This window comes from Styela clava, chromosome 1, assembly GCF_964204865.1.
Source record: "Styela clava chromosome 1, kaStyClav1.hap1.2, whole genome shotgun sequence".
Lineage (NCBI taxonomy): Eukaryota > Metazoa > Chordata > Ascidiacea > Stolidobranchia > Styelidae > Styela > Styela clava.
In genome coordinates this window covers 28,098,138-28,110,582 of record NC_135250.1, presented here as the reverse complement: position 1 = coordinate 28,110,582, position 12,445 = coordinate 28,098,138, and the positions used below count along the sequence as shown (strand labels likewise).

The following is a 12,445-nucleotide window of genomic DNA, read 5'->3' as shown; positions in this document are numbered from 1 at the left end:
TATCACAATAAACCGTTACATCTTGTAAACTGTTATTTTCATAGGAGTTTGAGATTCTAGCAAAAATACTGCCCTGAAACACTTATTCTATGACATTATTGCGATTTCATATTATTAATTGTTACTTTAATGGCTGGCTAAGCAAAAGGGCATCCACATTTATACATAAACCTAATTTAAATATTTTAGGTCTGAACTTGCAACAAAAAACTTTTAAAAAATGGTCTCAATTATCGGCCTGTATACGGAAAACGTACCCTTTAATCTAATAAAGTGGGCAAAATTGAATAAAATTTGGGTTTTAATATAATTATCATATTGCCAATCTCTTTTTCTCTAAACTTTTTCCCAACAGTGCCCGCTTGAAAAAAGTTTCAATTTCTGCGCCCACCAATATTATATAAAAACATCTTAAGCAGCCCAATTTGGTTCATAACATAAGGGTTATCGCGTTCCATGCGTTACACACCACCTCCCGATTGGTCCCATATACTTAAGAGGTAAGAGTGGCCATTATTTGAACAAAGCTATACGTAAAATGGAGTATTTCCGCCACGTACTGGTCGAATGGTAAAACGTAACTCAAGCCAATGATAATCAAAATACAAATAATAAATTTTGAAATATTTCACAAACCTGACATAAATCCTCCTCTCCCTGCTTGAAACGAGCCTATGTGAAAAAGTAAGGAAACAATACTTTCATTTGATTCAATAGTCGTACTGCACACCAATACAAATGTATTTCTGTAACGTTTAATCTGACCGGGGTCGGACTTCTTCAGACAACCATTTATTAATTATGATAGGAAAAGCGATAGCATGCACATAAATAATGATTAATAATTCTTGGGTTTGGTATTAATAAAAAAAAATATAATTTGGGATAGTGCAGGAACAAAGGGAAGTCAAAATTTGGGGTCAATCAATAAATATCCCACAGTTTGACGTAACAATTAAAAAGGTAATTAAACAATTTCACGCTAGTGTCCCAGGGATGCAAATGTAGCAAAAATATTAACGCATTGAAATCTGAGGTTAAATCAATTAATATGAACTGCTGGGAAGACTTGTCTTTCATTCGACTTGACTAACCATTTATCAAAGATTCGAAATGATTTTACCCAAATAAATAAAGCATACCCAGCAGAACATAACAAAGAAACAACAATCTAAAATGAACTTACTCGAGCCAGGTGGCGGTGGACGAACAACTGCTATGATTAAATCAAAGAGCAACGCAAAGAGAAATATTCGAAAATATCTCATCAGAATATTTGTACAGGTCATTGTGTATGCTGAAGTTTGAATTTATTTATTTAGATAAAAATACCAATGTAACGTCGAATAAGACTATCGAATAAAATAAAACGCCTGTTTTTGGATCGAGGTATGTAGGATGTATGTATATTTATTTGCCTCAAAATGTAGCAGTATCTGCATAATAAATAAACAGTGTAAAAACGACAGGCTGTCAAATTTTTTACACTCAGACTTAAGGGTCATGCGGTATAAGATCGAAAAATGTTTATGAATTGATAAATGGTCTTAAAAACACTTTTATTATTACAGTTTTTTTGCCCTGACATGAGCAAACTACGGCCCGCGGGCCAAATCCGACCCGTTAGGTAATTCAATCTGGCCCGTCTGATGCTGCCACAACCAAGGTAAAAGCAAATTTTGAATTTTCAGCTAAAAATCGCTCAAGGAATTTGTAGAGATTGCGATTAAATTTATTTTTAGCACTAGGCTTATTGTTTTTCACTTTTTCCTTTGTAACACTGTAAATATTGTTCATAAAATGTTAATTTAACATCACACTTACATGGCCCTCCAGTCTAGTTTGGTAAATTTTTTGGCACGTGGTTTATAAACCATGCCCACCCCTGCTCTAGCCTTCCCCCTGCAGAAGGGCAAAAACATTTCTAAACGTAAATGCAAATGAGAATTAAATTAAATAAATTAAAAAATAAATTGAGAGATTTACTTGAGTGCTGAAACGGAGTTAGAAACAATAAAATATGAATATTACATATTTCTATCTTTTCATAATACATCAATATATGGGTATTATTATGAAAATGATATTTTTCGCAGAAACAAAATAGATGTCAAAAATAAGGGCGCATTGGAGACTATACTAATTATCCCGCCTTTTCCGGCACGGGTAATAGTTACTTTATTTAAACGCAAGCAAGAGGGAGACTAGAACGCTTTGAATACTTCAATACAGCGTTCGGCTGTCACTTAGCACTAGATTTGAATCAAAAAGACCTCTATTGTTATATGAGTCTTTCTCAATTTATCCAACTGCTGCTATTGCATTTTAGTCAATATACTCATGCTTTCCATGCAATTTCCTTTTGTCCCATGCTAGAAATTCACTACAGGAAACTTTATTTTTTTTCTTCAATTGAACCTTTACCTGAATCATGATACAGACAAACAATCGATTTTTCAGTTTTTAAGTTTATGTAGCCACAATTTCACGAACTGGTACGAACAACTAAATGCGAAGTCGTAAACAACAACTCGTTTATTCGCTTTGTTAATGACCCAGTTAATATTGTAAGCAGGCCATTCAAGATTACTCGATTAAATAGAGCAAGTAAATAATAATTAAGTTGAAGTGAATTTTTTCTCGGTCAATGTAAGAGAGATAAAACCTTCAGAAGTCGGAAAGTATTGCAACAAATGCATGTTACATGAAGCATATACCCCATATTAAAAATAGAAGAGCCTACATATATAACACGATATTCGTATTTTTCCATGTACGCCAAATAGTATTATAAATTGCCTTTGCCTTGCACAAATCCCTCCCTTTCTCCTGCATGAAACAAAACTGTGTTGAATGGGAATATATATTTATATTTTCGATTCTCCGATTCAAAGTTTTAACAATTGATTGCGAAATCGTATAAACAAACCCGTTTATTTGTTTGTTGATGATCTAATTGGCGGTGTCAGCATGTCATTCGGGCTACTTGACGAGTGAATAGAGTAAAAAAATAATGATCAACGTGAAATTCATTTTCACTTGTTCTATATAATAGAAAGAAAACACAGTCCAAAGTTAAGGAATAATGCAACGAATGAAAAGTAAGGGGGATAATCATTTTAATTTGATATACTCCGTAACGATTGTCCGTTCATTAGAATACATTATTACACAATACAGAGATACACAATATTAAACACACACATATACATAATTGCGGTATAAATTATAATGAAATAGGGTTGTCCAATAATCTAATCTTTTTCCCAGTTAACATAGAAACAATTGTACAACGACGTGGCGCCACCTACCGGATCATGAAAAAGTCAATCCTTCAATCCCTCATCGGCATTGTAGCTGCAACACAAAGCGAAATAAAGTTTCAAATCGTTTAATCACGCTTTCCCCCAAACAAAGAATAATGTCGTGATTTTAGTGTAGACATGGAAAATTTTATTCAATTCAAGAGACTTGCTGCATAAGGAAGGATGTGCTTTCACCAGCGTTTCTCAAGCAGGCAGGGGATCTTCCCTGCGAATGAATTTTATTGTTTTAGGGGAGAATATTGGCGCTCTAGAAGTGTGTGTACCAACATGGAGGTAACTAATGTTGTTTGCCTACTTCACATCAAGCTCTGTAAAGAGACTGAAACCTATAGGGAGATATTCATTTGGCTAGTCACTGGACTCGTAATAGGACTATAAGGAAATTCGGAATAAAATTATGTACTAAGCCTAACCTGGTACACAAACTACGAGACTACCAACAACTGTACTTCGTGTTTGCATTAATAATATTTTTGTTTGTTTAGCATTTTTGTACATTTCTACATACATTGTGAACTGCTCAAATTTTATAAAAGATCAGCGTGCGTGTGGCATTAGCACTAGCTAATACAGCGTGTCCATAAAGTCCCTTCACAATTTCATTATATGTTAACCAGGTTTGTTGTTTTTCAATCAGTACATGTTTAAATATTTTTTCTTTATTTAGCATATATGTTGAGGCCAAAACAATATATGGTATCGATAAATTTCCTTTGCAATTTTGAAAAATTTTAAATGTAAATATAACTTTTAGGCATATATAGTAATAGGAGAATGAAAACCAACATGATATGCATATACAATAAACATATAAATGCAATGAGATTAGGATGGCGTTACTCTTCACAGTATATATAAACGACTAGATATCAATATACTTGCCCATAAAAACTTATTCACGCACAAATAAAAATACTCACTTAATGAATTTGTTTGATGCTGGTGGTGGGGCCCAGGACTCGGCTAATGTTCCAGCAAAAAGTATCATCGCGATCATCAAATATATCACCAATATTTTCATGTCTGCCATTTTTAGTTTTCTAGAATACAAAAGTTTGAATTCACTCAGAAGTTCAAGAGTCTTGCGGGATACTAATAAAGTACTTTTGTTGCGTTTCGTCAACGAGATTCAGAATAGTAAATGTATACTTGCTACCACATCGTTGCATTATAGTTAGTCTCGTGCAACCTCAACTAAATAGTTAAAATAAACAGTTTTCACTGAACTCATTGACTATTTTCGAATTTTTCAACGAGTGTGGGTTTGAATTCTGCTGTGAATACAATGTACAACATAATTGCAGAAATTTTTGCCTTTTTTAAAAGTTGCGCATGAAACTTCTGGTTGATTCAAAAAATTTTCACTATTATGTTCACGTCCTGACACAATTTATTTGGGTATATAGTCCAATACCCGATATTTATCAGTGATTATAAATATTACTGTACTACTTTAATGTCTTGGTTCAATGTATTTCGTCATATCGTCCTTATTATACTTTACACAAATCTGAGTCAGCTATACGCACCATCAAATAAGATTAATGATAATACTCAAAACTCTATTTAAAATGCAAGTGCATACTTACTATTTAGTAGTTCAGCTTATCGTGATGATGTGTTTTTACTCTCGCGTCTCAGACTGGATAAATCCCCATCGCCCAAATCTGCCTGTATAAGTTTACAACACTAACGCTCTTCCTGTTTGTAATAGGATTGATCCTGCAGTCGTTTTCCGGTTGCTTCAATTAATTGCATTTGTTCTTCTCTGCACAAGTATGATGAGTACAACATAAATTTCGTCTGTGCTGTTAATCTGTTGAGAGTTTTAATTTGTCTTTCTTCAAGACAAGATGATTGTGGTTGCTCTTGGTTCTTTAGGGCCCGTTACGTTTCTTTACTTCTGGCCATGTGTTTCTAATGCATCGCAATTCATGTACAATCGTCTCAAGCCATTCGCATTTCAGTGTTAACCCGTTACTTCGCTTACGAGTGCGCGAGGGCGCGAGGTCCTTGAGGGAATCTTTTAAAAACCCACTGATCGAATTAGTCGTCTTGCGCATTATTAATTAAAAGGCAAATTATTCAATGCCGAGCAACATGGTCGTAACCGAGATAATGGACAATGAATTCTTCATTCTATTATACATATCATGACGTCATCTTTTGTATTTTCACTGGTACTGACTGCACAATCGTTTGCTGTACCACGCGCTGTCTAACAATATGGGTGTAAGCTGCTGCCATACACGAGCTTCGCTAAATGAAGCGATTTGCTGTCTCTTATCTTATTCAAAAATAATAGGTCGCTTATCCATTATTCAGTCGGAAACAGCTAGACGGTTTCTCTAGAAGATTTACATCTGAGGCTCACTAGTTTGATTTTCGCAAGAGGACCGAGGGGCGCTGGAATTTGAAATAAGTTTAAATCCTAACTTGATATGGATATATTATTTTATTGGACAAAAACTTGATATATGGAAAATTAACTTACTGACCAATCGATTTTAGTGTTTTCAGTATTTGACTGCTGAAAGCCGCTGGAAGACATTTCATTTTTTTTTTTTCAAATCCCCCCTGATTCCTAGAGGCCATGCCGAACTGGAAGAGGTAGTCACAGTTTACACACCAGTGACTCTAGAGCAGGAGTGGGCAAGATTGTTGGACAAGGTGCCAAAACAACTTTCGCCCACCTAGACCGACGGGCCATGTGAGTGTGACGTAAAAAGTTACATTTTATGAACAATATTTACAGTGTTACAAAAGCAAAAGTGGTAAACAATAAGCCTCTCGTCAAAACTAAATTTAATCTCAATCTCAAAAAATTCCTTGAGCTAATTTTAAGCTAAAACAATAAAATTTGGTTTTGGTTCTTTTGTGGCAGCATAAGGCGGGTCAGATTGAGGTACGCATGGCGCTCGGGCCGTAGTTTGCTCAGGTCAGCTCTATGAGCCTAACCTCGTTTGAAGCGCAAGCGCGTAAATAATGGTCTTGTGTGACTCTAGCTACAGTGCCGGGGTGTGCAACATGTTTTTTCGGTGGGCCATATAACCAACTTCAGATTTCAAGCAGGACAACACAAAAACTGGGTATACCCAGTTGCTCACTGTAATTATAAGTTGGAATTCCAAGGAATGTAGTCTTCTTCAATATGACGAAAAACATGACCAAAAGTGGCCAATTTATCCAAAACCAAATTATTTTAGCGACATAATTATAATATGGCGGATATCGACAGGCAATAAATTTCATGTACTCTAAGTTAAGATAAATAGAAAATAGCAAATTCCAAAATATCGTATCCGTGATTGCGTAAAATTACGTCTTAGAAACGACCTAAATGCGAATTGCGATATCTCTAGTCATGGGTACAGTCTTTTAAACACTATTAAATTTGGCCGGTTCGAAAAACTCTTAAAGATAGTACTTATAACCGGTACAAGGTACAAGCTCGATATGTGTTTATCAAAGGGTCAACGATTAGATAAAAAAAGACTCTGTAAATAAGGACTTTTCACTCTCGTCACTCCTAAAACGATATCTTTGCTGCCTATAGCAAGAACAGACAGTTAATTGTACTCTACTATTTCTCTCTTAGTGTTCGATTCAGCTTCGCGCTGAAGATTATTTTTCCAAATATAAACTAGCAAAATATACTGGTGTGTATTAAACGCTCACAATTGCGCTTTATACTTACCAGTTAATATTGAGTGTTTTACAACTGTATACGATTTATAGTGTTAGGTAATTATACCTTTGGATCTTTTGTAAAAAATAAAAACAAAATAACTGGTGAGTAGTTCACGCTCACGATTGCGCTTATTACTCACCTGTTAATACTGAGTGGTATACATATATATATATATATATACGATTTATAGTGCTAGGTAATTATAGGGAAACTTTACAATTGAATCCGACTCCGGTTTAAGAAAAATTTCGACTCCGACTAAAAAAATGAATTTTGATAACAGCAACTATTTTCCAAACATACCGAACTCGGCCTTCGATTCCGATTCAAAATATCCTAGGGGAGGAAGAAGCCGATATAAAGACGAATCACTACCGTATATATCTCATGGATGGCCAACAAGTCGATCGCGATCGACTGTTATACCGCGAAGTCTCGAGAAGTCGATTGCGTCTGATGTTGAATGAATTTAATAACATACCAAAATTTGCCCTGAACCAATTTCAAGCAGCGCATGTTTAAAACAGGAAGAATACAGTACTGTACATGCACAAAGGCAAAATACGATATGCACATACCCTTATTGAGTCTGGGAATTTATGAAAACATAATAAATACAAATTTTTGTGGCGATTTCGTTAGGAATGCGCCATTGAGCCGAGCTTATTGGCAACGGTGGAATTTTTGTATGTGTGTCTGCAGTTGTGTACATATTCATTACCTATTCGTTTTCGAGTATGACCTTATTGCCAATCCGTCGGTCGATCACAAGCTATTCTGACGATTTCAGTCGATCGCGGTCGAAAGCAGCTTGCGGAACGTTCACAAACCTTTTTGTACATAAACTTGAACTGATTGAATGATAAAACGTAACTCAAGCGAAAACAATAATCAAAATAACGTTGGAATTTTAAAATATTTCACAAATATGACATAAATCCTCTCCCTCCTTGAAACGAGCCTATGTGGAAAAAATAAGAACAAAATATTGTTGTTAAGAAAATTGCTATGTTTGATACAGAAAAATGTTTTGTTTTTTACATTTTAAAAGGGGTTGTTCCGAACCCCAAAACTAACCCCGGGTACGCCCAGGCTTTAGATCAGGAATGGAAACGGTATTTGGACCAGTGGCCAAAAATTTTGCCTACCTAAACTGGCGGTCCATGTAAGTGTTACGTAAAAAGTTACATTTTATGAATAATATTTAGAGTGTTACAAAAGTAACAATAATGCTCTTCCCAAAACTAAATTTAACCGCAATCTCAACAAATTCCGTGAGTTATTTTTAACTAAAACATCAAAATTAGGTTTCTGTTTGGTTGTGGCATCATCAGGTGGGTCAGACTGAATTACCGAACGGGACGGATTAGGCCCGCGGGCTGTAATTTTCCCATGTCTGCTTTAGAGGCTCAAGTCTTTCACTCGCCATTTATCAAAGACTCAAAATGATTATACCCAATATGAATATAACATACTCATCAAAACAAAGCAGAAATCAATCTAAATTGTACTTACTTGAGGCAGGTGGCGGTGGGCGAACAACTGCTATGATTAAATCAAATAGCATTGCAAAGAGAAAAATTCGAAGATATCTCATCAAAATATTTATACAGGACATTGTGTATCTTGAAGATCTGAATTTAGGGTCTGTATTCTATTGGGTAAAACTGCAATGGCACTTTAAATAAGACTTGTGTAAAAAAAAGCCTGTAAAAAACAAATATACAAAGGTCTTCTTGAAAATGCAATTTTATAGCTAGGTATTTGTCCTAGAGAAAAAACCTATAAATTGCCCCAATCGTATACCGAACAAAGCCTTCTTGTCTGATTACCAGTGCATGTCTACCATGAGAATATCTAGCCAGTTATTTGGAAAAAACGGAGATATCTGATTGGAATATTTGCACAGGCCATTGCGAAGTTCTGAATGTATTTATATGAATTAATATCCAAATGCTACTACGCTAAATAGGACTTGTAAAATAAGTATAAATAAGGGTCAAGTGCAAGTCAAGAGGTTCGAAAATTTCTGGTTGAAAATCTTTTTCGAATTTAGGCTGACGTCCCAAGCAAGTATAACCATAATCCATTTCATTGACTGACACTTCAATGTTGCTGATGAATCATAGCTCATAAACACATTTAATGTTGATGAGCAATTTGAGCTAATCTTTTTTGAGTTAATCTTGATGATATATACTAGTAAAACTTGGTAGCCATCTGACAGCCGTTTGCTCAACTTATTTCTGCCCGGGTCGAGTTTATGATAATGATGCTCTTATAATTTATAAAATAATTCGAGCGATAGAAAAAACTAATGACTTTGTGATACATAAGATTGAATAAAAGTCAGGATTCTCTTGAATAAAAACACATCGAGAATAATAAGTGTAATAACGCGAACTCTACTACACCTCTACCCCAAATATAAGATTGATACAAAACTTCTTTTGTTATCAACTCACTATATTCAGCTTAAGACAATTACTCTCGAAGTATACTTATTACACAACTGCTACTAATAATCACAGTCGTTATGTGCTGAAAGCTTACTACACGTAATAAATAAATAAACTCGCTATAAACTAAGAAGCTATCTAAACACAAATTCCGTCAAACAAACGATCTAACAACAAACTGCGAAATCGCAAACAAAATCGTTTATTCGTTTTATATAATGACCAAGTTAATAAACGTGTGTTCCAATTTGTATTTTCTAATACATATAAACAACCAAATTTATTAGGTTCATGAACTCAATACCGTCGCATTACGACATGGAACCTCCATTTTTTTTACTTAGTAGGCTATCACGGTTAGTGACATTTTAGTCTGATATAAAAATTTCTTTGCTCATAAGTTTCAAATTCAAAATTTTTAGAGATTGTCAAATTTCAATTCAAATATCTCCTTTGATATACTGACATGTGCTTTGGATGTCTCTACCTAATCACAGTATATATATTCATATAGCCTACGATTGAGTTTAATGCAGAATTTTGTGTAGCAAATTTTGTGTATTTGTGTATTTTGTTAATCCAGAAGTGTGTGTACCAATATGGAGGTAACTAATTTTGTTGGGCTACTTTACATCAATTTGTATAAAGAGACTTAAACCTATGGACAGGGGGTATGTTCACTTGGTAACACAGACATTCGCCAAACTCGTAATAGAACTAATCCTATGACCTAACCCGAACCCGGTACACATACTACAGGAGTAAAAGAGTACAGAGTCTTGACTCTAGAAGTTAACTCTCATCGCAAAATCGCAATATTCTCGGAATAAATATTTGAGAAAAGAAAACATAGGAAAACAGATATTGGTTAAAAAGCATTCTTACTACAAATTGCTCTTGGACAGAAATAAAATGATATGAAAAGTCGTTGCAAACAACGAATACCCTGCTAATAAATCGTTATACGAGAGATAAAACATAGTCTAAAGTCGAGGGGTTGCAACAGAAGTAGTTCGAATTAATTCAGCTCTTCCATAACGTTATTTTATTTGTTCATACTCATCACTGAACAACCATTTGGCGTTTTAAGTTAATTGTTCTCAAGAACTTTATATCACTTCTCCTATCGCTTATGAAACTGTGTTAGTTGTGATATAAATGTTTTTGAAGTCCGAGGCAAAACGTTACCAACTCACTGCGAAGTCATTAATTAAGGGGCTAATTTGCGCAATTAGCTACATCCAGTTCATGTTGTAAGTCTAGATCAAGGGTGGGCAATGACTTTCATAAGTGGGACACTTACAGATAAGAGACTTGGTTAGAGGGGCCGGAGGTCCAGAACTTAATATGAAACAGTTTATTTACAAATAACTTGTGTCTATAACAATCACCCGCCTGCTCGTTTTACTGATGTAATGCAATAGGTATTTGTTGCATAAGAAATTTATATCCATAAAAACTCTAGTCGTAATTTCAGCAGACACAAGTGAGTGCGATGAAACACTTCGGTGGGCCTGATACAGCCCAAGGGTCGTAATTTGAACACTTCTGATCTAGATTGAGCATATGCCCTAAATAAAACTATAAAAATCGAGCTAATAATTGAAAAACAATATTTGTATTTTTCGTGGACGTGCAGTAATTCTTTTAGTTTTTATTTTGTCAATCTGTAACATTTTATGAGAGAGGTAAAATAGTTCAAAGCCAAGAAGTGTTGCAAGTTTTAGCAGAATACTTAAATAAATTCGATATTAGATAGTCTGTACAAATAGTTTCGATCGTTTATATGATACAGTGATAAATTGATAGTACCGTATATATCTAAAATAAAATTTTGCAAATAAATTAAGATTACTCGCTTTTGCGATTTGTCGGGACGTTATTGGGTCATTTATTTTTACGACATTTAATCATACATATCACAATACAATCTTTTATGTGTTTAAAAGTACCGTTTATTAATACCAGTATATTGCGTCTTTGAACAAAGACCCCTTTTCCCTTTGTGTGGAACAAAGCTGTTTTAAATGTTTATATATATAATCGAATCTTCGATTCAAACTTTTAGCAATTGGCTGTGAAGTTGTAAACAAACTCGTTTATTTGTTTGTTAATTAAAGACCGAATTTATCTTGTCAGCATGTCATTCACTGATTAAAGAATAAATAGAGTAGATAAATAGTGAACAAGTTGAAATGTGGTCTAAATTTTCCTATACCAGAGAAAACAACACGATACGAACTCTAGGAATAATGCAACGAATGAAAAGTAGAATAGAAAAGCTTATTTCAATTTGATATATTTCGTAACGATTGTTCGTTCATTAGAATACATTATTACACATAAAAGAAATACACGAAATTAAACACGCACATATACATAATCGTGTTATAAATTACAATAAGTTAATAATAGGCCACTAACATAAAAAGTCTTATTTCCAGTTGACATAGCAACAGTTGTACTGCGATCTGGCGCCATCTGCCGGATCATAGAAATGTCAAATCACCATCGTCTTCGTAGCTGCAACACAAAGCAAAACGAAGTTTAAAATAATGAAATATTTTCCTAATCGTTTATCCATGCTTCCTCCCAAACAAAGATTAATGTCTTGGATTTTAGTGTAGACATATAGAACGATGGACTTGAACAGCGTTTCTCAAGCAGACAGGAGATCTTCAATGGGAAGGAATTTTATTGTTCTAAGGGAGAAAATATGGTACTCCCGTAGTATATGTACCAGGGATTAGGGTTAGGCCATTATTTCGTCCGATTTTTCTTAAGCCGGTTAAATCAAGAATATTTTAGTTCTATTACAAGTTCGGGGACTGTCTGTGTTAGCCAAGTGAATATACCCAATGGGTTTCAGTCTCTTTACACAACTTGATGTAAAGTAGGCAAACAAAATTAGTTACCTCCATATTGGTATACACACTTCTGGAGAGCCGAACATTTTACTTCGTGTCTGC

The 12,445-nt window shown here is 34.6% G+C and overlaps 2 long non-coding RNA genes across 4 annotated transcripts in view; both read right to left on the bottom strand.

Annotated features, from left to right (window-relative positions):
* The window catches only part of LOC120334917 (uncharacterized), an 82,664-nt gene extending 80,207 nt beyond the window's left edge, over positions 1-2,457 (bottom strand). Inside the window, exons 1-3 of one of the 3 annotated variants that reach the window (XR_013475536.1) lie at positions 1,825-1,941; positions 1,187-1,297; positions 637-672 (exon numbers count right to left, since the gene is read on the bottom strand). This is a non-coding gene — a long non-coding RNA (uncharacterized LOC120334917). Of the gene's footprint in view, positions 1-636; positions 673-1,186; positions 1,425-1,824 lie in introns of those variants that run through there. The other 2 variants (XR_013475540.1, XR_013475535.1) reach the window with 2 other exon arrangements.
* LOC120334922 (uncharacterized) overlaps positions 1-12,445 on the bottom strand; it is a 105,826-nt gene that overhangs the window by 71,352 nt on the left and 22,029 nt on the right. The window lies entirely within an intron of this gene.